At 41.7% G+C, this 27,081-nt stretch overlaps 1 protein-coding gene across 1 annotated transcript in view; it reads right to left on the minus strand.

The window, feature by feature from the left end:
• Positions 1-25,867, minus strand: part of STAG1 (STAG1 cohesin complex component) — a 335,198-nt gene extending 309,331 nt beyond the window's left edge. The window contains exon 1 of the mRNA XM_073625486.1: positions 25,850-25,867. The gene's annotated coding sequence lies outside the window, so the exon portion shown is untranslated. The remainder of the gene's footprint in view (positions 1-25,849) is intronic.
• Between the last annotated feature and the right edge of the window lie 1,214 nt (positions 25,868-27,081).

A 27,081-nucleotide genomic window follows, 5' to 3' on the forward strand; every position in this document is an offset into this window, starting at 1 on the left:
TGCCTCTGCACTATAGTGGGAGAGAATGTGGTAACATCTGCGGCCCTTTCAGAGGTCCCACTATAGTAGCAATCTCCAGTGAACCCCCCCACCACCTTAATCTTCCAGTGCAGTGGGGGTTAATAGAACTGGGGAACTGTTGCAAGTACTCATCAAGAGTGGCCGACTATGTCCACTCTTTTCACCCAGCTACTCCATTCAGAAAAGGCATACTACAGTTTCTATGGATGAATCGGGACCTATAAATAGAGGGGCCGGAACTTTCAATCATCTGCTCGTCCTCCATTTATGGATCATATTTTATTCATAGAAGCTGTAGTGATGGCCTCTATGAATGGAGGAGTTCGACTGGTCCACTGTTCACTTCTCCTTGAGATTACTCTAAATAATCACACAGACTAATAATAACTAATTAATAATCACTAATAATCACAAAGTGCTAATTTTAAAGGCTTATATGCAAGTGTTTGCCATAAAAAGTGTATGGGGACCTGGGTACTGCCCCAGGGGACATGTATCAATGCAAAAAAAAAGTTTTAAAAACGGGTTTTTTTTCAGGAGCAGTGATTGGTCCACCCCAAAGCACCTTGTCCCCATGTTGATAGGTGTAAGGGCCTCATCCCCACAACCCTTGCCCGGTGGTTGTGGGGGTCTGCAGGCAGGGGGGCTTATCGGAATCTGGAAGCCCCCTTTAACAAGGGGGCCCCCAAATCCTGGCCCCCCCAGGTGAATGGGTGTGGGGTAGTGTCAAAAAAATAAAAATGACAGAAGACAGTGATTGAAAATGGATGGACATCGCAGGACACTTGACTAAAATAAGCCCCCCGCCCGCAGACACCCACAACAACCGGGCAAGGGTTGTGGGGATGAGGCCTTTGTCATGGGGACAACGTGTTGAGGGCATGTGGCCTGGTACGGTTCAGGAGGGGGGGCGCTCTCTCGTCCGCCCCTTTTCCTGCGGCCTGCCAGGTTGTGTGCTCGGATAATGGGCTGGTATGGATTTTGGGGGAACCCCCACGCCATTTTTTTGTTTTTCTAATTTTGGCGTGGGGTTCCCCTTAACCACTTTAACACATTATATTATATATACTACACTGCCTGAATATAGATTTTACACTGAATATCTAATCTACATTAAATGCAGAGTATATACTAGGCTGCATAGATATATATATACATATATATAGTTATATATATAAAACAATCAATAGGTGGGTTATCTTCTTTTCTTAGTACTCTGTAATATCCAAGCACAGTCACAGTGGACTCCCAATCCTCCACCAAAAACGATTAGAAAAAAAAAGTGTGCAGCTGCTTTCACACTTGCACTTTTTGTATTTTGGAAAACTAAAGAAGAATTGCATCGAAGCATTGGTCCCGTTTTATATATATATATATATATATATATATATATATATATATATATATATATATATATATATATTCTCAAATACACTGCCTGCACGCCACTAACTAATCTCTCTTCATTCATTACACTATACGGCCGCCGTGTAAGCAGCAGCCTTATATACTTTATACTTTTTACTTTATACTTGGCCCCCTGAGCCATGATTGGCCAAAGGCACCCTGCCTTTGGCAAATTATGGCTCTCTCAGCAGAGCGCGCTGTGATTGGCCAAAGCATGCAGGTCAGGTTCATGCTTTGGCCAGTCATCATACAGCAATGCACTGCGATCTCGCCCACATGCCCGCAGCGTGTGCCCGGAGCCGATGCGAGTGCCCGGCGGGTGCGATGACCGCCAGGCACCCCAGATCGATCGTGACAGAGCGAGAACCAGGATCTGTGTGTGTAAACACACAAATCCCGGTTCTTTTAGGGGAGAGGAGACAGTTTGTGTGTGTTCAAGTATGAACACTGATCTCTCTCTACCCCTAGTCAGTCCCATCCCCCTCACAGTTAGAACACACCTAGGGAACACAGTTAACCCCTTGATCGCCCCCTAGTGTTAACCCCTTCCCTGCCAGTGACACTTACACAGTAATCAGTGCATTTTTATAACACTGATCACTGTATAATTGTATAATTACTATAGTAATAGCCCAAAAAAGCACTACACCAGTTCCTTAATGACCAAAGCTGTAGGTCAATAATCAGCACACAAATCCCGGTTCTTTCAGGGGAGAGGCGACAGATCATGTGTTCATACTAAGTATGAACACCGATCTCTCTCTTCCCCTAGTCAGTCCCATCCCCCCACAGTTAGAACACAACTAGGAAACACAGCTAACCCCTTGATCGCCCCTAGTGTTAACCCCTTCCCTGCCAGTGACATTTATACAGTAATTAGTGCATTTGTATAGCACTGATCGCTGTAGAATTGTATAATTACTATAGTAATTGCCCAAAAAAGAGATACCCCGGTTCCTCAATGGTCCCAAAAATGTGTCAAAAGTGTCCGATTTGTTCGCCGCAATATCGCAATCCTGATAAAAATCGCAGATCGACGCCATTACTAGTAAAAAAAAAAAAAAAATAATGAAAAAAATGCCATAAATCTATCCCCTATTTTGTAGATGCTATAACTTTTGTGCAAACCAATCAATATACGCTTATTGCGTTTTTTCTTACCAAAAATATGTAGAAGAATACATATCGGCCTAAACGGGGGAAAAAATTTGTCTATGTGGGATATTTATTATAGCAAAAAGTAAAAGATGTTGAGGGTTATTTATGAAAGGCAAATCCACTTTGCACTGCAAGTGCACTTGAAAGTGCACTTGGCAGTGCAGTCGCTCTAAATCTAAAGGGTAGATCTGAAATGAGTGAAAGCTCTGCTGATTTTATCATCCAATCATGTGCAAGCTAAAATGCTGTTTTTTATTTTCCTTGCATGTCCCCCTCGGATCTACAGCAACTTTACTTCCAAGTGCACTTTTAGTGCACTTTCAAGTGCACTTGCAGTGCAAAATGGATTTTCCTTTAGTAAATAACCCCCATTGTGTTTTTTTTCAAAATTGTCACTCTTTTGTTTATAGCGCAAAAAATAAAAACCGCAGAGGTGATCAAATACCACCAAAAGAAAGCTCTATTTGTGGGAAAAAAAGGAAGTCAACTTTGTTTGGGTACAGCGTCGCACGACGGCGCAATCGTCAGTTAAAACGACGCAGTGCCGTATCGCAAAAAATGGCCTGGTTATTGAGCAGCCAAATCTTCCGGGGCTGAAGTGGTTAAGGTAAAATTACTGCATGTATCAAAGTGGCAGTATTCCATATTCTCAATGTGGAAGTGCTGCATAATCTCCATGTGGAAGTACTGCTTATATCAATAGGGAAGTACTTTATTACTATTTATTTATTTATTACAGGAACTTATATAGTGCCGTCAATTTATACAGCTCTTTACATACATATTGTACATTCACATTGGTCTCTGCCCTCAATGAGCTTACAATCTAAGGTCCCTCAATCATATTCATACTGTATGTTAATAAGGAAGTACTGGACAATCTTGGTGTGGAAGTACTGCTTATTCTCAGTATAAAAGTACTCCATTTTATCAGTATGGACTCTATGAAATACACATTTTATGGCAGAAAATTCTCTTGCTTGAAGTATGATATTATTGAAAGTCCGGATGCAACCTAGCCAATAGCCCAATGATGTAATAAAATAGAAAAGTGACATTAGTGACCAATTTAATAAAAGGGACCCTGATGGCACTAAATGCCTTGCTTAATTTAAAAGAAGATATTAATAGACATTAGTTTAAAAGAGAAAGGAGACATTCATATCCACTGAGCAGTGTTAATTTGAAGTTCTTTGAAGTGAAAATTTGTGACAGTTTATTATATTCCATGCCCATGTGCTGAGGTGGAAATTGGCAGAAATAGAAAACATGTAGAAAGCATTCAGCAAAGAAAACAAATGGCTCAGATTCCATAATGCCAAAAATGTGAGTGCATAAACACAGACAGTGATTCTGTAAGCAGCCAGTCTTGATCACACATTTGCCTGCCAAAAATACCAGTTGGAAGAACAATGTACAGAATTGCTGCCTAGCAGTTTGAAGAAATCAGTGTTTTGGATGGGCAGAATGATAGCATAAAATATTCAGATACAAATGGGCTGCTCTACCTCCACTCTTTCACAACCCATTTCTCAATGAATGCAAAGCATTCTCTGATTGGACAAGGTGGAGAATTTGACCTCACCACTCTGCCTCTCCACCTCCTCCAATCAGAAAATGATGGACTAAGCAAGTTTTGGTTAGAGATACACTTTAAGATACAACTGTCATTCAGTAGAAAATGTATTTCTGCCAACAAGCAGGTGGAAAATCTAGACGTATGCCTTTGATGAATGTAATACCACAGCAGTAATAGAACTGCAGGGTGGAGGAAAGAGAAAGGGGCTTTTGTATGAAAAGTAGACTAATGACAACTTCTAGCTGCCCATAATGAATCAGAATCCCTGTTCTATTTTCAGTTTTGCCCTTTAGAAATGATATTTTGAAGTTGATTGATTTCTATGGTTAAGTAATTTTTGTGTTTGTACACTTTGCATATGGAAGACCCAAAGTGTCACTTGGATGTACCAATGGCTTCTCCTTATCTCTTTGTAGATCATTCTCTCTTCCCATCACCTCTTCTCGAACATGACAGTAAAGCCTCGTACACATGATGACAATATCAGACGAATGATCGCCCGTTCTTTTGTCATGCTAGTCTCATATTGAAAATGAAGAGGTTACTCAATTTATGAAAATTCTCGTACGACAGAATACAACTTCGGAAGTGATGTAATGTGTGGTTTTGTATTGTAATATACTCTTTTGTTTTCAAGCATGCGTAGTCTTGCTCTTCCAGTTTTTATTTTGGTGAGAACTGTACTGATTAACCACTTCAAGACCAGGCGTATGTCTGAGATTTGTTGTTTACAAGTTAAAATCAGTATATTTTGCTAGAAAATTACTTAGAACTATATATATATATATATATATATATATATATATATATATATATATATACTGTATATATATTAGCAGAGACCCTAGAGAATAAAATATTTGCAATATTTTATGTCACACTGTATTTGTGCAGCGGTCTTTCAAATGCAATTTGTTTGGAAACAATACACTTCTGTGATTTAAAAAACAGTAAAGTTAGCCTGATTTTTTTTGTATAAAGTAAAAGGTGATGTTAGACGGAGTAAACAGATACCTAACATATTACGCTTTAAATCTGCACACACTCGTGGAATGGCGACAAACTACGATACTTAACATTTTTTAAAGCCTCTCCTATGGAGATTTTTAATGGTTACCTGTTTAGAGTTGCAGAGGAGGTCTTGCTCTAGAATTATTGCTCTTGCACTAACGATCGTGGCAATACCTCACATATGTGGTTTGAACACTGTTTACATTTGCGAAAGCGACTTACATATGGGCTTGCTTTGGAGCGTGAGCATGGAGGGATGGGGCGCATTAAAAAACTTTTTTTTTCTTACTTTTTTTATAAATTTGTTATTTTTCAATAAATTTTTCAACAAATATAAATCAGCATAACAAAAGGTATAAGGAAAAGTTATGACAATTTTACATAGAAGTAATCAAAAGATTAGTGCAAACATTATAAATAATCTTGGTGAGGATATCTGTACAGATAGAAGTCAGCTTCTTCCCGAATTGGGTCATACAACAAGAGAAAAAGAGTTCCATACAGTATCCATACTTCTATCTCAACTACATGTTCAAACACAAGGATGCTCAAAAGAATGTGCAAATTGGAATAAAAAAGGAGCAGAAATGGGAGGTTCAGAAGAAAATTTTGAATCGTCCCAAGGTTTCCAAATTTTTTCAAATTGGAATAAAAAAGGAGCAGAAATGGGAGGTTCAGAAGAAAATTTTGAATCGTCCCAAGGTTTCCAAATTTTTTCAAATTGAGGAATTTTACCTTCAATTTTTGCTGTTAAATGTTCCATTTTACGCATATCTGTAATAATCGAAAGGACGTGGTGTAAAGTGGAAACGTTGGTAGAGAGCCAAAGTCTAGGGATGGCTCTTTTTGCTGCCAAAAGTACAAAAGACCCTAATCTCTGTAGTGGTTTAGGAATACCCGGGAAAGGCAGACCTAACAGAAAATGTATGGGATTTAATGGAATAGATGTGGCGAAAAGTGATTGCAATAAATTTTGTATCTCAGTCCAATATGTACCTAAGATACGACAGTCCCAAAAATTGTGAAGGTGCGTACTTACGGACCGTCCACATCTCCAGCACAGATCAGAAAGAGATGCATTTTGGGCATGTAGCAACTCAGGAGTTTTGTACCAAAGAAATATTATCTTAATAGCGGTCTCCTTTTGTGCCACACATATGGAAACTTTAAAAGCCGACTCCCAGATTTTACCCCAATCTATTAATGAAATTGATCTATTTAGCATTTTGGACCATTTTGTCATGTATCTATGTATGGAGTCATTTAAAGGGGGTGTTGTCTGTAGTATTTTATATATGGATGAGATTAGGTTTGGTTCGTATGGGCCATTTGTACAAAGTAATTCAAAAGCAGTGGGATTTTCTAAAGATAATGAGGGGAAGTAGGATTGGAAAAAAATTTTAATTTGTAGGTAGAAGTATTCTGTAGATTTCGGTAGGGCGTGTTTTTCTTTGAGGACTGAGAAAGGTAAAAGCTTATGTGTTACTGGATGAACTAAATGTCACAGTTGAAATATACCTGCATGTGTCCACGAAATTGTTCGCAAGTATGATAGTCCGTCCGGAATTTCTGGGTTAAAAAGGAAATTCTGGAGAGGGGAGCAAGGTAAGGAGAGATGAAATTTGTCCCTACATCTTTTCCAGACTGATAGCGTAAAAAGCATCGGGGAAAGACACAGAGACCGTAGTTGGGAAATGTATTTCTTAGAGGAAGGCCATAGTAGATAGCATGGATGTACAGGGGCAGTAATCCCCATTTCGATTTCGGCCCATCTATTTGCAGCCTTCCTTGAGGTCCATGCTGTCAATACTCTAAGATGGGAGGCATAGTAATATTTAATAAAGTCGGGGGCGGCTAATCCACCCTTAGCTCTAGGAGAAAGGACTACCGATTGAGCAATTCTATGGGATGCATTGTTCCAAACAAAGTTAAGGCACTTTCTCTGGAGATTTTTCAACTGCGACATAGGGACTGGAACCGGGAGTGTTTCAAAAAGATACAATAACTTGGGCAAAACCGACATTTTAAGAACGTTAATCCTACCAAGAAGGGAAATTGGGATGGAAGACCAATGTTGTAGAAGTTTAGCAATTTCTGCGAACATAGGAGGGAAATTAGCTTGATAAAAGGAGTGGTATGAAGGGGTAAGATGAATTCCTAACTATTTTAGTGAAGTCTGGCACCATCTATACTTAAATCTGTTTTGTAAGGAGCTGAGTATATCTGAGGGTATATTGATGGGGAGAGCTTCTGTTTTAGTCTGATTAATACAAAAACCTGATAAGGACCCAAATGTGGAGAGAGTTTCGTGTAAGGAGGGTAATGAAATCTCGGGATGCGTGATGGTTAACAGAATGTCGTCTGCAAAAAGAGAGAGTTTGTAGTCCTGATGTCGTAATGGAATTCCTCTGATATTAGGATGGGATCTAATAGCTGCTGCTAAAAGTTCTAGACTTAGTATAAATAATAGGGGCTACAAAGGGCAGCCTTGCCTCGTACCATTACTGAGAGTAAATCGTTGTGAAATATAGGAGGACAGCTGGACTTGGGACGTAGGGAGGGAGTATAGGGTATGTAGGGCTCGTATAAAGGGGCCTGAAATCAGGTTAAGACTGCGAGCATGAAGGGCCAACTTAATCGATCGAAAGCTTTTTGAGCATCTAAGCTCAAGACTATGGTGGGACGTTTGGTTCTAGTTATTAGGTCTATCAGATCTATGGTTCTTCTTGTATTATCTCCAGCATGTCTCAAGGGTACGAATCCTACCTGGTCTCTGTGGATCAGGAACGTTAATAGTGGGGATAGTCTACTGGCTAATATCTTAGTGAAAATTTTGTAATCTGAGTTTAATAAAGCAATTGGGCGGTAGTTGTCGGGTAGTGCAGGATCCTTACCTGGCTTAGGGAATACTGTTATATTGGCATGTAAGAATTGTGAATGCGGGATGGATCCCCTAAAGAAAGAGGAGAATAGGGATTGTAGATAGGGGGTTAAAGTATGTGTAAAAGTTTTATAATAGATGTAAGGGAGACCGTCAGGGCCCGGAGATTTGTGAGTTGGAAGATTTTTAATCACCTCTCCTATTTCCTCCCCAGTGATCGGAGAGTTAAGAGAGGAAAGATGATCAGCAGAGATTTTTGGTAGCGGAAGGGAATCTATAAATTTATCAAACTCAGATTGTGAGAATTGAGGATGTGAATCAGGACCTAAACAATTATAAAGCCGACTATAAAAGTCACCAAAGACCTTTGACATAGCTTTCGGACAGTATATGGGGGTGCCATCAGATTGTATAAAATGATCGGGTATAGATAGAAAGGGCCGTGGTTTTAATTTGTTCACTAGCATCCTATGTGGTTTGTTTGCGTAATCTTAAAATTTTTGCTTAGCCCACAGCATGGATTTGCAAATTTGATTCATATCAAAAGACTTAATCCGATCTCGGATTGAGATGACATTTCTCAATTTTTCCACCGTGGGGGAGGCCAACAGAGTTCTTTCAGCTATCTGTAGTTGGGTAATAATATCATTTTTAAGTTGTACAGAGTCTTTCTTTAGGCGAGAGCCTATAGCTATGCATTCACCCCTAAAAAAGGCTTTATGGGCCTCCCACAGGGTGGAAATCTCCGAAACAGAGCCATCATTAATCTGGAAAAACTCAGTTAGTTTCTGCTGTAGTTGGGTTTGACATAAAGGGTTTTTAAGCAAGGATTCATTGAGGCGCCAATGGCAGGATTTAGTAAAAGACTTTGTCAATAATACATTAAGTTCAATAGGTGCATGATCTGACCAGGTAATAGTAATTATTTCAGAAGATACTACATAGGGCAGTAGAGGGCCTGTAATAAGGAAGTAATCTAGTCTAGAATAAGACTTGTGAGGATGAGAATAAAATGTATAGTGCTTTTGGGTTGGGTGTTTTATCCTCCAAGAGTCAAATAGATTATGAGATCTAACTAGTTTGCGAAAGGATCTTGATAATTTCTTAGAGGAAGATTGCGAGGTGGTTTGGAATAGATTTTTCCTGTCCCTGGTCGGGGACATGCACACATTGAAGTCGCCTCCCATGATCATAAAAGGCTGGGAGAAGGGTTGTAGTTTCTCAAAAACTTTTTCAAGGAAACCAATTTGTCCTACATTTGGTGCATATATGTTAACCAAGGAAAAAGAGGTAGATAAGTGACTACATTTCAGGAATATGAACCTACCATGAGGGTCTAAATAGGAGGAGAGTATTTTTATTGGGCTTGAGCGTTTAATAAGAATTGCCACTCCCACTTTTCCAGAGGGGTCAGAGGCAGTATATGCTACGGGAAAGTGTCTAGAAGCAAATTTAAAGGAGCCTCTGGGTTTAAAATGGGTTTCCTGAACCATAATCACCTCTGCTTTGGATGATTTAAATTCTTTTAAAGCCTGCCACCTTTTGCCTATGGAATTTAATCCTTTAACATTACAAGAATAAACCTTGAGGGCCATATTTGGTCAAACAGAAAAGTGCTAATATAATATAAAGACTGAGAGCATATAAATGAGCATCCTGAAAAAAGAACATTTGAAAACAAACATTTCTTGCAATTGGTATATTGATATAAGTACAACACTGAAAAAACATATATAGGTCAATAAAAGTAAAAACAGAAAAAAGACCTGCATATGAAAACTCCAAAGGAGGTAAAAAAAACAGGAACTAAATTGAATGGGAAGAGAAAAAATGTTAAAAAAGGAAAAAAGAAAAAATAATTTTTGAAAAGCCTGAGAAAAAATTTCAGGCTGCCCAGGCAAAAGCCTTGGGTCATGAGGGGGGGCATGTTAGCCTGCAGGGATTAATGGAGGAGGGGGGGAGGTGGGTAGATCCTCTTCTCTGTTTTTTGTAAAAAGAAGAACAAACAGACAAGGGGAGCAAAGGTGTTTGGCATGTTATTATGAACAAGTAGATAAATCTTAAGACAAGCTGGTAGAAAAACGAAAAGTATAAAAAAAAAAAAAAAAAAAAAAAAAAAGGTTAGAGGGGGGGAAAAAAAGGCCCACAAGAAGGCATCTAACAGAAACATCAGTAAGAGGTGTGACCTCTCAACAAAGTGACCCGATCACAGTGAGGTCACTGGGATATCCATGGTAAATATTATCCGGCCATGGAAAAAAAAGAGCAAAAAATTGAGAGAAAATAAAATAAAAAATAATAAGTCACATCAGGTTGGATATCTGTGACTATTGGCTCGTTGTGGAGTGGAGAAGTTCTTCTGGGATCTTCGTTGAACTGGGGTCCAGATTTTGGCTGGTGTGGTAAGTGGTTTGGGGTTCGGAGCTTGGGGTATAGAATCTTCCTCAGGCAGGGGGGAAGACCTAGGTTGCGGATAAAGGCTTCACTTTCGTAAAGGTCTCTCAGGGAATGTTGAACACCATCTTTGGAAACGGTTAGGCGGAAGGGGAATCCCCAGCGGTATGGAGCTTGATGGTTTTGTAGATGGGTAGTAACAGGACGGAAACTGCGCCTTTTGGCCAAAGTGATTGGGGAGAGATCGTTGAATATCTGGATCTTGTGTTGTTTATAGTCAATACGTGACTTGTTACGCTTTGCAAGTGTGAGGGCTTCTTTGCTCTTGTAGAAGTGGAAGCGAACAATAATATCTCTGGGATTGGCAGTAGGAGGAGGTTTTGGGGCCAGAGATCTATGCGCCCTGTCCATACGCCAGTCTATGTCTGGGATATGTGGGGCTAAAGTAACGAATAGGCCTAAAAGGTAGGGACGTAGTTCCTTGTCGCTCACCACGTCAGGGATTCCCCTAATCCTCAGATTCTGGCATCTTTCACGGTTTTCCAGGTCTTCCTGTTGAAGCTGGAGTAGGGAGACTGTATGTTTCAAGTTGGAGTTGTCCTCTTCGAGAACATGTACATATTGGGTCAGTTCATCGAATTTGTTCTCCAATGTGTTGGTGCGTTCACCTAGTTGGTCGATTTCACCCCGTAACTCATGTGCTATTTTGCTCACTTCTTTAACGATGCTGCGGGTTAGTTCGTGTAGTAATGAGTTCAACTTTGTGTCTAGAACAGCTACTGTCACTACATCCACGGGGTGGTCGGGTGGAAGAGAGTGCTGAGAGGATTGAGATCTGTTATCATCTTGGGTCATGCCTTCCGGCAGAGTATGTGGGTCGGCAGTGTCCGAGGATCTTAGTTGTTCACTGGAGGTCGGGGATCTCTGTTTATATAAAAAGCGCTCCATGGTATTAGGGGTCTGCGACGTTGGCGGTGGGATAAAACCTCTATATATTGCCTTCTGGAAGCCAATCTTCCCCATGCAGTGTTAGGAAGGATCTGATATCTTGTTATTATATCGCTCCTGCGATTAATGAGGAACCGCTAGCTTTGTAGAAGCATCTCCTAAAGAGATGGGGATCAAAGTTCTCCTCTTACATGTCTGCTTCCCTGCACGCCAGACTGGAGGTGGTCACATTAAGTATCAGGGAGAGCTGAGGGGACAGCTGTGAGGTTTGCAGATATATGGAAAAATTTGGTGTTTGCAGGTGATTGATATCTGGTTAAACTGCAGGGAATAGGTTGTAGGGGTACCTGGAGTACCAAGATGGCCGCCGGCTTCCAGGGCTAGGCCGAAGCCGCGGTCTGTCGTGAAGGCTGAGGCCGGTCGGGGGGGGGGGCGAAAGCCCTTGTACTCACAGAGTCCAGGATGGCCGGTGGATAGGCCCAGGAATGGCGGCAGGCCGCGAGGGGATCCGGGATAGAGGGAGAAGATCCCGCTCGGTTCTCCTTCACGCTGCGGGCATCCGCCTCCCCTCGTTGGTAACTCGGATGTCCCGTGTGGGAAGTCCCCGCTAAAGCTTCCGTTCGTCCCCCGGTCCGCGATGTAGGAGAGCGACAGGCTCCGGACAGGCCACAGGCCTCAATATGGCGGCGGTAGCTGGTAGTACAGGGCAGGCAGGAGGCCCAAGGGAGCTCGGTTTCGCTGGGTTTCAAGCAAGATCCAGCCGGATCTGCAGCGGAGAGGGTTGAGATTGTTCCCAGCTATAAATAGACTTCTTTCCAAGGGAAATAAGGCAGGGATGGCAATGGATGAGAGATGCCTGGATGGAGCACAGCGTACACACCTACACTGTCCCTTTAAAAAAAAAATTCTGATCACTTTTATTGCTGTCACAAAGAATGTAAACAATAGGCAGTGACAGGTACTCTTTATGGAGGGATCTGGGGTCTAAAAGACTCCAAACCCCTCCTCTGCACTTACAAGTATTCAAAATGCAAAATTAAGCATTTTCGAATACTGTGGTTTTTTAAAACTGGTCCCGTTGGCTGCCAAAGGGTACCACATCGGAGGCAATCAAAGTTGATTTTGGCTTTGTTCGGGTCTTCAGCCAGTCGGCGGGATGGGAGACCTGGGCGGAGCGGCAGAAGGCATCAGGAGGGGATGTCCCCTCCCGCTGCTTGTAATAACAGCCGAGCAGTGGCTTAGCCGCATCGGTTGTTATTACAAAGGAGGCTGACCGTCAACTCTCTAAAACGGGTACAGGTATGTGATTTTGCAGCAAGTGGTTAAATGAAAATTGTAGGATCTGGTATTGTATGAGAAGTTTTTTGTGTTTGTCTCTTCGGATAATAACAGATGAACTATCATGACCGGCTTTCGAAAGCTGTGCACTAACGATTTTCTAATCGTGTATAATAGGCTTAACAGACAACTGATAATTTTAACTGGCATAGTAAAATAAATATCTACATAAGGATTTTATTGCTATGGGAGGGGGGCTTAAAAATACCTTTCTAAAATATATCAATAGTATATAATAGAAAGAGTGGTTCTTTGTGGATAGCAATGTGTCCATGCAGCACTGAAGTGCTAGGTTGAGTTTCACAAGGAACATCTTTGTACCTGCAATAAGCTAATTTTCTTTTCCCTTGTCTGTGTAGTTTTCAACTAGAACTCTAAAACATACTGATAATCTAATATTATTATTATTGTTATTATTATACGGGATTTATATAGCGCCAACAGTTTACGCAGCGCTTTACAGCATTAGGGCAGACAGTACAAGTACAATACAATTCAATACAGGAGGAATCAGAGGGCCCTGCTCGTTAGAGCTTACAATCTAGGAGATATTGGTTTCTTACCAAATGAATCCAAAGGTGGACACGTGTTTGCTTTTATGACTGTGGACATTTAACTGTAAAGCTGGCTATACATCAGTAGAAATGCTTTTGAATGTTCGTACAGAAACTCTGAAAAATTGTTCGTCAGAACCTTTGATCTTGTCATCATTAATTTTATTCGAAAAGACCTAAAATTTTTGTTGAGACCTGCTAGTTGAATGGAATTACAGACATATTAAACCACTTTCTTTTGTAGCTAGAACATGCCCATTACAATACAGATGATTTTTCCTAAACAAAGACCACACATTTTCTCATAACTACTGTGGAAAGTGATCATTCGACTGTACTTATCATTAGAAAATGGAATGATTTGCAGTGAGGGAGGAGATCTCCTTGCAAAGTGTAGGGCGGTGTGGAGTGAGGTGTTCCCCCAGATGGATGGGGATGACTGGGATGATGTATGGGACATTAATTTTACTAGATTGGTCTCTGCAAGGGACCAACTCATTCAATTTAAATTCCTGCATCGTATATATATTACTCCAGCTAGATTGGCTAAGATGTTCCCTACCCGGTCGCCTGGTTGCTAGTGGTGCAGTTCCCTAACTGCTGATTTCAGGCATATCTTTTGGAATTGCTTGAACATCCAAGTATTTTGGAAGGGGGTCACAGAATGTATAGCGGAAGTAACCGCCATTCATATACAGCCCACGACAGAGGTGTGCCGTTGGACTGGTGGACAATCTAGTCCTAAAAAGAGTAACTCGTACTTTGCTGACGATCCTTATCTATTACGCTAGGAAAATGATAGTGTTATTATGGAAAAAGCCCAATCCTCCGTCTGTATCAGCGTGGAAGGATGTGGTTAATAGGGCAGCACCGTTATAAAAGGCTACATACATTAGCAGGGGCATACCACAGAAATTCGATAAAGTGTGGGGCAGTTGGCTGCATAGTGAAACTACAGTGGCGGATTGAGTGGCTCCTAATAGAACGCACCCGCAGTAGGATTTAACATGTATGTAACTGTTTGACATATCTAAACATGTCATTGACTGTTATTGAGAAAAGGGAGCCTTATTATTATTTAGATCTTTTCACTGAGTGAGGGTTTGGAAAGAAGAGGAGACAGTCAATGCTGAAGAAATGTAAATAGTTTTGTTTTTGTGTGTGGCCCATTGGGTCTTGTGTATATTTGTTATGTTAAAAAGCAATACATAAAACTTAAAAAAAAAAAAAAAATGGAATGATTGTTCTGAAGACAAAAAAATTACTAAAACTAAATTTTATGAAAACAACATTCTACTAGTGTATAGCTAAGACTCGCGTTGGAAGAAACCAATGTGAATGGTTGTAAATCACTGTCTATTATGAATGCCACTTCTGCTTCCAAAAAGTATTGTAGGCCTATCAATAGATCCTGTATGCCCAGGTATTGTAAAGACTTTATATGTAGGCTATAAGACTATAAGACTGGCTATATATATCTGAATGGGACATAATATATTGTTGTATAAAAAACATCCAGTAATATTTCACAGGCTTTTGATTATAGCTGAACATTTCCATGTATCACATGCTGCTGGACAGGCATAGAAAACACTGTGGCTTCCGAAGTGAAGCAGAAAATTACATTTAGCTGTGAAATCAGAGCAGGAACAGAATTATTTGGAGCGTGTTCTGCAGGGCAGGGAATTATTAATTACGCAGATAAAATTGCAGCTCAAAAATCCTTTGTGTAATTGGAATTCACACAGTGCTTATCATTGTCAGTTTGCCTGATCTTCTGTATCTGTCAACCACATATGAAGGCTGCTTGTGAATATACTCCCAAATGCATAGCAATCAGTGGATCTAAAAAGAGTCTCTAAAAAGTTGCATAACTATTTAATCTATTATGTAAGGTATATGACTTTAACATTTCAGTGTCTCTATTTTATAAAGATCTGTACTAATCGAAATATTTATCTTTTAGATCTAAAAGTCTGATCACAAACAATGCATATTCTGGAATATGTGCTGGAGTGTCTCCATTCTTGAACATAGAACCAATAAAGTCTATTAGAACTTTGGGGGTTATTTACGAAAGGTAAATCCACTTTGCACTGAAAGTGCACTTGGAAGTGCAGTCGCTCAAAATCTAAGAAGTAGATCTGAAATGAGGGAAGCTCTGCTGATTTTATCATCCAATCATGTGCAAGCTAAAATGCTGTTTTTATTTTCCTTGCATGTCCCCCTCGGATCTACAGTGACTTTACTTCCAAGTGCACTTTCAGTGCACTTTCAAATGCACTTTCAGTGCAAGGTGGATTTGCCTTCAGTAAATAACCCCTGTCTGGGGAAGAATGCAGCTGTGTGGGGGCATTCTAGATTAGTTTTGAGGGCTAGGGAGGGTGGACCAGGGCACTTTTTTTTGTTATAAATGTATTTGGGGTCAATTTACTAACGTTTACCGCATGCAATAACACAGTCACGTGACTCATTTGTATTTACCTCAAAATGAAAAATGTGCTAGTAAATATTGCCAAAATACCATGTGGTAAGCTCTTAAGTCCAATTCACAAATGGAACAGAAAGTAAAAAAACATGCAATATTTATCACCAGGGTTTTGCTGGTGGTATAGTATGCGATATCTGTCAGAAACAGTGTGGGGGTCCCCCCCAATAGCTAGTTGCCAATTTGTGGGCCGGGAAGCCAAACGCCATGTCCTTAACAACAGATGAAACAGGGAAACCCCTAGCCACAATTTACAAAAAATAGGCTTGAGTTTCCCCTAAAATCCATACCAGACCCTTATCTGAGCATGCAGCCCGCCAGGTCAGGAAAGGGACGGGGACGAGCGAGTACCCCACTCCTTCCTGAACCATACCAGGCCACGTGCACTCAAGATGGGGCATGTTGATAGGGACAAGGGCCTCTTCCCCACAACCATGGGCTGTGGTTGTGGGGGTCTGGGGAGCTTGTCAGAATCTGGATCCAGGCCCCACCTATGTGAATGAGTAGGGGTACATTGTACCCCTACTCATTCATCAAAAAAAAGTGTCAAAATGAAATAAAAACACACACAGTTTTTGACAATTCCTTTATTTAAAAAAAATAAAAAATAAAAAAAAAGTCCCTTTAAGTAGATCCAATGTCAATCACTACACCCACTGCACCCGAAAAAGGAGAAGAAAAAAAAACCCTCCGGCCCCGACAAAGGCAGTAGGCAGTCCCACCTACTGCCTGCTCCTTCATCTGACAGTTCTTAAATAGCTAAGGGGAGGAGTCACCCTTTGACGTCACCAGGTGGCCCCGCTCCTGTGTGACATCACCTCCCCAGCATGCTCCTGGCCGGGGAGGAGTCATCTGTTGTTAAGGATGCAACAGCCGGCTTCCCGGCCCACTCCTTATCAACCAGCTCAATGCGATAAATTACTGCATTAAAATATGCGGTAATTACCGCATTATCTAAACTTTAGAACAGTAGTTTACCACACAATTCTTAGTGCATTTCACTTTCAAAACTGATTTAACGCAAGAGTTATTTTACCGCATTTTGTTTGCCGTTTTTTAACTCTTAGTGAATTAAATCCTAAGTCCGTTAAAGCAGGCCCTGCACTAGAAAGGAAGGTCTGCACATTAGATCTGGGCCTCCTCCCGCTTTCTAAATTGCCACATAATAGTAGTGCACAAAATGTCCCTTGTGGAAAAATGTCTTGGGTGCCATCATAATCCTTTCTGTGAGATCCTAGGAATGATGAGGATTTTAAATCTCATAAGAAGACACTCCCATACTGTGGTGGAGCATCATCTTGTGAGATTTGGGGGATACTCATCATTTCCCAGCAATCTCGTCTGAAGGTTAATAACGTCAACCCCTGCAGTGCAGAAGACTGTGGTTAGGTCATTCTAACAGGTACATTTTTGTGCTATTATCACACATATATTTAGAAAGTGGGAGGGGCCCCTATCTAATGAGTGTACCTTGCTTTTTTTTTTTTTACAAGATCTTAACCACTTGAAGACCAGGCCTTTTCTGGCACTTTTTGTTTACAAGTAACAATCAGTATTTTTTGCTAGAAATTTCTTTTAGAACCCCCAAACATTATATATATTTTTTAAAGCAGAGGCCCTAGAAAATAAATTGGTGGGTTTTAACATTTTTTATAACACATGGTATTTGTACAGCGGTTTTTCAACTGCAATTATTCTGGAAAAAAAACACTTTTTTACATTTTAATGCAAAAAATCACAATACATAACTCAATTTTTTGGTAAAATATAAAAGATGATGCTATGCCAAATAAATAGATATCAAACATGTCACGCTTTAAAATTGTGCACACCTGTACAATGGTAACAAATAACGTCAATTTTACTATTTATAGGCAACATTTTAAAAGCCTTTACAGGTTACCACTTTAGATTTACACAGGAGGTCTGGTGCTAGATTTACTGCCCATACCTCAAATATGTGGGATGATCACTTTTTGCATGCGTGCGGCACCGAAGCATGCATTCGCCTTTGCGCGCAAGCGTGGGGGAAGGGCACTTTACTTCTTTTTTTTTACACTGTTCCTTTACATTTTTTTTATCACTTTTATTACTGTCACTAGGAATGTAAACATCCCTTGTGACAACAACAGGCATGTGACAGGTAATCTTTATGGACAGATCTGGTGTCTATAAGACCCCATATCCTTCCTCTGCCCTTAAAAGCATTTGATCACACCAAGATCGGTGTGAACAAATACTTTTGATTTTTAAAAATGGGGCAGTTTACATCAGGGTAACCCGGATGTGATGTGAGGTAAAATAACCACATTTTGTTACTTTGCAGCCTGAAATGAAGTCAGAAACGTTTGTTTTATCCAGCTGTATTTACTTATTTACTTTACTGCAATTTATAACATCCAAGTGAAAGTTATAACACCAATATGTCATATAAAAAAACTAAATCAAAAACAGAATCACTGAGTTAGAAAAAGGATCACCCCCTCCTAAAAAATTACAGCCCTTTGACTTTCAACTGTGATCAGCTGAGGTCATTTTGATTAGCTCAGCATGAAAAGAGCTTTCCTGATAGTGCAGCTGAAGCAAACAATCAACTATGGGTGGCAAGGCACTGTCAAAAGATCTCCAGGATAAAGCTGTGGACAGACACAGGTCAGGAGATGGATACAAACAGATCTCAAAGGCTTTATAAATGCCTAAAAGCACAGTAAAGTATATTATTAAGAAGTGTATTTGGTACAACAAAGACCCTCCCTGTATCAGGACATCACTCCAAACTGGATGAAAGAGCCAGGAGAAAACTGGTCAGAGAGGCTACCAAGAGGCCTACAGCAACTCTAAATCAGTTTCAGGAAATTATGACAGAGTGGTCATTGTGTGCATGTCACAACAATATCACAAATGGTTAGGAATAGGGATGAGCGAATAGGGCCATGGTGGGTGCGGCCAAATTGTGTTGACACTGGGAGGGCCTTAAAGAGGAAAGGTTGAATAAAACCTGAACCTACTCTGCCATGGCACAACAGTGCATAACACACTGAGTGTAGTAGTCAGGAGTGTGTTACTCACAGACTGTAAGGTCAGCAGCAAGTAGTAAGGCAAAGTGCAGAGGTTAGTAGTAATGTAGAACGCAGGGGTCAATAGTAATGAATAGTGCAGATGTCAGGAGAAAGTAACCAAATGTAGCCCCTGGTCCCTTGAGGCCTAATGTTGACCTCCAGAGTTAGGGACAACTGACATCCTTCTGTGTAGAGTGGGTTACAAGGCATGGTGGGTGTACTGCAAGATGAAATGGTGGGCGCCAGATACTTTTTGAATGCAAAGAGATTTATTGTCTCTTGAACAGAACTGTGAGAGAGAGGGTTAGGGCCAGGACACCCTTAAGTAGATGCAATGATAATTGGCAGGCTCTGAGACTTCTATAGGTAGACAGCTATACAGGTGAAGGTCACTCACTGTGGGTCTTCACTCAATGAATTCCCAGTCTTTTACTAGACTTCAGATCCAATAGCCACTGGATCCCCTGAACTCTTCCACTTTTAGCACTCAGTGGGGGTTATTTACTAAAGGAAAATCCACTTTGCACTGCAAGTGCACTTGAAAGTGCACTGAAAGTGCACTTGGAAATAAAGTCACTGTAGATCCGAGGGGAACATGCAAGGAAAATAAAAAACAGCATTTTAGCTTGCACATGATTGATGATTGATCAGCAGAACTTCCACTCATTTCAGATCTACCCCTTAGACTGAGAGCGACTGCACTTTCAGTGCACTTTCAAGTGCACTTGCAGTGCAAGGTGGATTTGCTTTTCGTAAATAACCCCCAGTATCTTCCTCAAGCATCACCCCCGCTTCCCTGCTGGGTCCATGGCATGGCACCCACTAATTCCACACAAGTGCCACCTCTGCTGTCCCCCTGGGTCCCTGACTTGGCACTCACTGAATTTTTCCCACTTCTTCACCGTCACTGGCTGGTGAGAAGACTGCTCTAGTACTGGTTTCAGCTTACTCACAGTGATCTCCAGTAACAAGGTGGATGGTCCCTTAGTGGTGACAGCTTCCCCTTCTACCTCTGACCACAGCTGGTTCCCCGTCCAGCTGAAATTCTGGTTGGACTACAAACCAGCAGTCCCAACCCTACGCTGCTCTCCTACTCCTGGAAAGGCCCTCAGGCAGCCTAGCAGCCAAATGTTCCCGGGATAGGCCTCAGGCTTGGCCTAGCAGCCTGGGGCAGCACAACACACGTCCACCCAGACAGTCGTCTGGGTGGCACAGATCACCTGACTCCACCCAAATAAATAGGCTCTCCCAGCAGGCCAAGGAACCCAAAAAAATCCCTGCCCATTGGCTGAGACACCCCATCCATTCATGTCTGAGCCTGCAAAGCCCCTGTCTTATCTAATGTCACTAGCATAGTGCCTAGTGACAGAAGAGAAAGGGTGCAACAAGTACAGATTTAGAGAGGAGTCAATTGATCTCCTAACAATTGACCAAGGCAACTATCGCCTGCCAACTAAATTTGATAGCAACCCTGCCTAAACATCAAGGTGCTACACAAAGTTCAGAGGACAGTTGTAATGTCAGGAGGAATATAGCCTCCACTCTACTGCATATTCTCCCAATGTATACCACTAGTTAATGTTCAGCAGCTGCACTCAATGACTCTGAATCCATAATACCTCTACTATGTAGCTGCACTATATCTGTGCAATGCCCTCAATAAAGAATGGTTTAACTGCAAAATGTGAATACTACTGTAAACAAATCATACATACCGTAAATTATAGACCATACGGTATAACAACTACACACAAATCACAGTGTGTTTAAAAAGCACTATGTGTACTTCTTCCGGGTTCCTGCAGCTCCGCCACGCCTACAGGGCACAGTTTGGGGGCTCTCCTCTTACCCCGTACCAGTCAAACATGGAGTTGCTTCTACATCAAGAGACTTTAATTTTAACCATTATCCACAATTTACAAGGCTCTGCAGCCTACCGTACATCACGGTTTGGAGAGACTTCGTGACTTCTGGGTGTCATAGCTGCCGGAGTTGGATGGGGAGGGCTTGGAAGATATCTCGGACTCCCCCTTCGGACACCTGGTCTCTTCTAGAGATTGGCTGATCCAGTTTAAAATATTACACAAGTTTTGTTACACTCCATACAGGCTTCACAAAATATGCCCGGACTGCACGTCGCAGTGTTGGCGCTGTCGAGCTGACTCTGCGGGTTTCTTACACATGATTTGGTCATGCCCCAATGTACAGCATTACTGGTCATTAATTACAACCTTCATCACCAAACTAACCACAATTCCTATACCTCACAAGATAGAGATTTGCCTGCTGGGCTTGGTGGATGCTCTTGACCCTTTGAGGGCAGTTCGTACACTATTGGATTGCTTCTCTTCTATGCTAGGAAACTCATCATACTCAAATGGAGAGCTCCCACGTCTGCCCTTACCCTGAATGCATGGAAATCATTAGTCAATCTTGCAGTACCCTTATATAAAGAAACATACTCTGGTAGAGGATGTCCACTAAAGTTTCAAAAGGTCTGGAACATATGGCTAAAGTCTGAAATGACAACTGTAGAACAAGAAGACCCTGTAGGTATATCGGTCTGATCTGATTTACATACAAGATGATGGTTCCTCCAGTTGTCCACCCAGGGGTGCATTCTGACTAACCACGCACCTATAGCCACCCACTTATTGTAGACTCTTTCTTGGGAGACACCTGTCCTATATCACATATGAATGTTAATTGCTGAGCAAACTACGGGGTTGTTTTGTTGTTGTTTAACTTGTCAACTGGTTTAGGCCAGTAGTTAAGTAATGATATACCTTGCCTAATGTTTTATGCACTTTGAGCCGGGGGAATGCCCAGAGGCTCTGTCATGTAACCTTTCTTTTTCTGAAATAAATAAAAAGAATTTAAAAAAAATAAAATAAAAAGCACTATAAATGATACTACATATCATAAATCATATACACAAAGTGTAAAATATAGGTGAAAAAATTATTGAAAATAGTCATTATTGGGCCACTGGTCTCACCCTTTTTTTTTTTTGCGTGTTGAAATTCATATACTGTATACCAACAATTGAGATATTGTAAATTATGTAAAACAGAATGGAGGGGTATGTGTAAATTAATGCAGAGTTTAGAGGTCAGTAGTATTTAACACAGAGTGCATGGGTCAGTGATAAATAATGTAGAATTCAGAGGTGAGTGGTAATGCAGAGTTAAGCGCTCAGTAGTATGTAACACAGACATCTGGGGTGGGTGATAAGTAAACCAGAGTCCAGAGGTCAGTTGCAATAATGCAGAGTTCAGAGTTGTAAGCGTAGCCCTACCCAAGCAGGGGCCGTTGATTTTAACTGGTTCTTCCCTACAAATACAATACCAGTGTTTAGCGCCCTAAAATTCTGAAAAAAATATGGCTGTCCCTTTTTGGTGAACTCAACACTCAACGACCTCTATTATGCAAAATAAAAAATGTAAAGATGGCGTTCACATACATAAATAAAATGTGAAAAACAGCACCTAACGATAAACAAATAATAGTGGATGATGATGATCACATACATGCCCTGTACACTCATGAATAACAAACGAAAAGGCAATTTGATTAAGCCACACACACACATACATACTGTATATATGTATATATATATAAATCATATAAGATAAAGTCCAGTGTGACTGTCCCAACACCAATGGTTGCTTCAGTGATTAGATCCCTTTTTACAGGTAGGTCAAAATAGGCTTGTAAAACCACAAAATAGCTGGGATGCCTCTGATGAGAAGCTCCACTTCATTCCACTATTAAAGTAGATGACTCATAGAGAAAATTACTCCGCAGGAAGCAAGATTAAAAAGTAACATAGTGTAGTATTTTATTTGTAATTGGTGTTAAAAAACAACAAATAGGAATTGCACTCACATTAGTGCCCATGCACCCGCACTAGTGTGTTCAGCTTGTGCAGATACTGTATCAAATGGCTTCTCCAAGGCTGCTGTGCTGTCCAAGCCTCGTTCTGACTAACCAGCCTGGAAATTATGTCCCACGGGACCCGGAAGTGACGGATCTCCACTCTGACGTATGTTTCACCGTTATGGCTCCTCAAAAGTACAGAGGCCACCAGCCACCCAAGCAACAGTACATTGACTCTGGCTCCAATAAACAGTTTAAGGGTAAGTCTTTTTGTGATTGATTGCTGGTAAAACTTGTAACAGGAGAGGGGTTGGGGACATGGGATAGTTGTACCATAGCCACTGGATCCCCTGAACTCTTCCTCTTTTAGCACTCAGTGGGGGTTATTTACTAAAGGAAAATCCACTTTGCACTGCAAGTGCACTTGAAAGTGCACTGAAAGTGCACTTAGAAGTAAAGTCACTGTAGATCCGAGGGGGACATGCAAGGAAATAAAAAACAGCATTTTAGCTTGCACATGATTGACGATTGATGATAAAATCAGCAGAACTTCCACTCATTTCAGATCTACCCCTTAGACTGAGAGCGACTGCACTTTTAGTGCACTTTCAGTGCACTTTCAAGTGCACTTGCAGTGCAAGGTGGATTTGCTTTTCGTAAATAACCCCCAGTATATTCCTCAAGCATCACCCCCGCTTCCCTGCTGGGTCCCTGGCATGGTACCCACTAATTCTACACAAGCGCCACCTCTGCTGTCCCCCTCGGTCCCTGACTTGGCACTCACTGAATTTTTCCCACTTCTTCACCGTCACCGGCTGGTGAGAAGACTGCTCTAGTACTGGCTTCAGCTTACTCACAGTGATCTCCGGTAACAAGGTGGATGGTCCCTTAGTGGCAACAGCTTCCCCTTCTACCTTTGACCACAGCTGTTTTCCCGTCGGCCTGAAATTCTGGTTGGACTACAACCAGCAGTCCCAACCCTAGGCTACTCTCCTGCTCCTGGAAAGGACCTCAGGCAGCCTGGCAGCCAAATGTCCCCGGGATAGGCCTCAGGCTCGGCCTAGCAGCCTGGGGCAGCACAACACACGTCCACCCAGACAGTCGTCCGGGTGGCACAGATCACCTGACTCCACCCAAATAAATAGTCTTTCCCAGCAGGCAGAGGAACCCAAAAAAATCCCTGCCCATTGGCTGAGACACCCCATCCATTCATGTCTGAGCCTGCAAAGCCCCTGTCTTATCTAATGTCACTAGCATAGTGCCACCTAGTGACAGAAGAGAAAGGGTGCAACAAGTACAGATTTAGAAAGGAGTCAATTGATCTCCTAACAATTGACCAAGGCAACTATCGCCTGGCAACTAAATTTGATAGCAACCCTGCCTAAACATCAAGGTGCTACACAAAGTTCAGAGGACAGTTGTAATGTCAGGAGGAATATAGCCTCCACTCCACTGCATATTCTCCCAATGTATACCACTAGTTAATCTTCAGCAGCTGCACTCAATGACTCTGAATCCATAATACCTCTACTATGTAGCAGCACTATATCTTTGCAATGCCCTCAATACAAAATGGTTTAACTGCAAAATGTGAATACTACTGTAAACAAATCATACATACCGTAAATTATAGACCATACGGTATAACAACTACACACAAATCACAGTGTGTTTAAAAAGCACTATGTGTAGTTCTCCTGGTTCCTGCAGCTCCGCCACGCCTACAGGGCACAGTTTGGGGGCTCTCCTCTTACCCCGTACCAGTCAAACATGGAGTCGCTTCTACGTCAAGAGACTTTAATTTTAATCATTATCCACAATTTACCAGGTTCTGCAGCCTACCGTACATCACGGTTTGGAGAGACTTCGTGACTTCTGGGTGTCGGAGCTGCCGGAGTTGGATGGGGAGGACTGGGAAGATATCTGGGACCCCCCCTTTGGACACCTGGTCTCTTCTAGAGATCGGTTGATCCAGTTTAAAATATTACACAAGTTTAATTACACTCCATACAGGCTTCACAAAATATACCCGGACTGCACGTCTCAGTGTTGGCGCTGTCAAGCTGACTCTGCGGGTTTCTTACACATGATTTGGTCATGCCCCAATGTACAGCATTACTGGTCATTAATTACAACCTTTACAACCTTCATCACCAAACTAACCACAATTCCTATACCTCACAAGATAGAGATTTGCCTGCTGGGCTTGGTGGATGCTCTTGACCCTTCGAGGGCAGTTCGTACACTACTAGGATTGCTTCTCTTCTATGCTAGGAAACTCATCATACTCAAATGGTGAGCTCCCACGTCTGCCCTTACCCTGAATGCATGGAAATCATTAGTCAATCTTGCAGTACCCTTATATAAAGAAACATACTCTGGTAGAGGATGTCCACTAAAGTTTCAAAAGGTCTGGAACATATGGCTAAAGTCTGAAAGGACAACTGTAGAACAAGAAGACCCTGTAGGTATATCGGTCTGATCTGATTTACATACAAGATGATGGTTCCTCCGGTTGTCCACCCAGGGGTGCATTCTGACTAACCACGCACCTATAGTCACCCACTTATTGTAGACTCTTTCTTGGGAGACACCTTCTTATATCAAATATCTATGTTAATTGCTGAGCAAGCTACGGGGTTGTTTTGTTGTTGTTTAACTTGTTAACTGGTTTAGGCCAGTAGTTAAGTAATAATATACCTTGCCTAATGTTTTATGCACTTCGAGCTGGGGAATGCCCAGAGGCTCTGTCATGTAACCTTTCTTTACCACATATAAGTTGTAAGCGTAGCCCTACCCAAGCAGTCCCCATGCACCCGCACTAGTGTGTTCAATAGTATTGCACAGTACAGAGGTCATTGGTAACACACAGTGCAGAGATCAGTAGTAACGCACAGTGTGGAGGTCAGGAGAAAGCAACGCAGAGGTCAGTGGTAATACTTTATGTCTATCCTGCCCCCCCCCCCCCTCTATCACAGCCATACTTAATCCTGCACCTGCATACACATTGCAAGGTGTTTTCTCCTCTATCAACTACCTTGCCATATCCACCTCATGCAGACAGCCGCTGGTGGCAGCTCTTGGTTCATCCTGCCCCCCCTCCCTTCCCTTGTGCTGGCTATTTTTACTTACTGACACACATGTAGACAAGGACGGGTGGCATCATCTTGTCTCTGCTCCTTCACCTACTGCTCACCTCGTCTGGGGTGGTGTGAGTCGCATAATGCCTGTGCCCTGCGGACCAATAGAAGCAGGCTCTGACATGAATGTTGGAAAGGAATGTTTTTACCATCCCCTCTATCCTCCTATTCCTACAGGCAGCAAACAAAACACAAGTTGTCAGACAGGTTTCGACCCAGCAGCTCTGGGACAGCCATATTTGGAACAGAGACAAGACATTTAAACCAGGAACAGGATACTTGGCAGGCTAGGACAGCTTCCTCCAGCAAGGAACTGTCTCTGGAAACCACGGATGTCTGATGACCCTATAACTAGACTCTTATCATCCTGTCCCCCACATCCAGGAGTAGCATCGAGGAAGCATTGACATGTGGCAGATCATTGCAGTGGCAGGGGAACATCAGTGACAGGTCTTGATGGACATGGATCTACTGTACATCACTGGATGATGTGATTAATGCTGATTTTACATAATAGCACATCATATACATATCTCTGTGCTTTTTGTTTTGGATTGTTACTTTGTTCAGTTAGAGTGTGTTTAGACACCATAGTCTGTATTTTGGTTTGTATCCTTAAGAGGGTTAATTTAGGGGAGAGTGATCTGACAGAGATTGTGTAATATAGGAAGCACCATGGCAACATAACCAGTAGTATTAAAGCACGGTCTATTAAAAAGGGTTTGATATGTTCTAGATTGACAACAATAATCTTTTGTATGTGTGTTTTAAGTCACCACAAGTCTACAGAATTATAAGCTTTGCACCAATGGGAAAAATAGGTAGTTTCCAACCACTGAAGTTTAAATCTGTCAAGCTGCAGATCCAGAACTCATCTAAAGTCTACTACAATGACGGGGGAGGTAGAAATTGTGAATGTTTATAAGGGAGTTTGTTAAATATTTTCACATTGATTGGGCGTAGAACATACAGCTACCAGCAGCAGTGGACTATTGTATAACAGACAGATTATCCTACATTATCTACTGTAGCAATCGGTTTCCATCTGTATGCATTAATATCACAACCCGCAACCTACCTGTACCAACCGCAGGGATCCTCGCACTCGAAGCATGTCAGTCCTTGGCACTCTTGTTAGTGGCCTGTGTCCTGTGGTGCCCCCGTGTGAGTATAGTGAGGCCTCTAGCACATGTCTGATGGCATCCTCATATCAAGATGGAAACA

This window comes from Aquarana catesbeiana, linkage group LG04 (genome assembly GCF_042186555.1).
Source record: "Aquarana catesbeiana isolate 2022-GZ linkage group LG04, ASM4218655v1, whole genome shotgun sequence".
NCBI classification, from domain to species: Eukaryota; Metazoa; Chordata; class Amphibia; order Anura; family Ranidae; genus Aquarana; species Aquarana catesbeiana.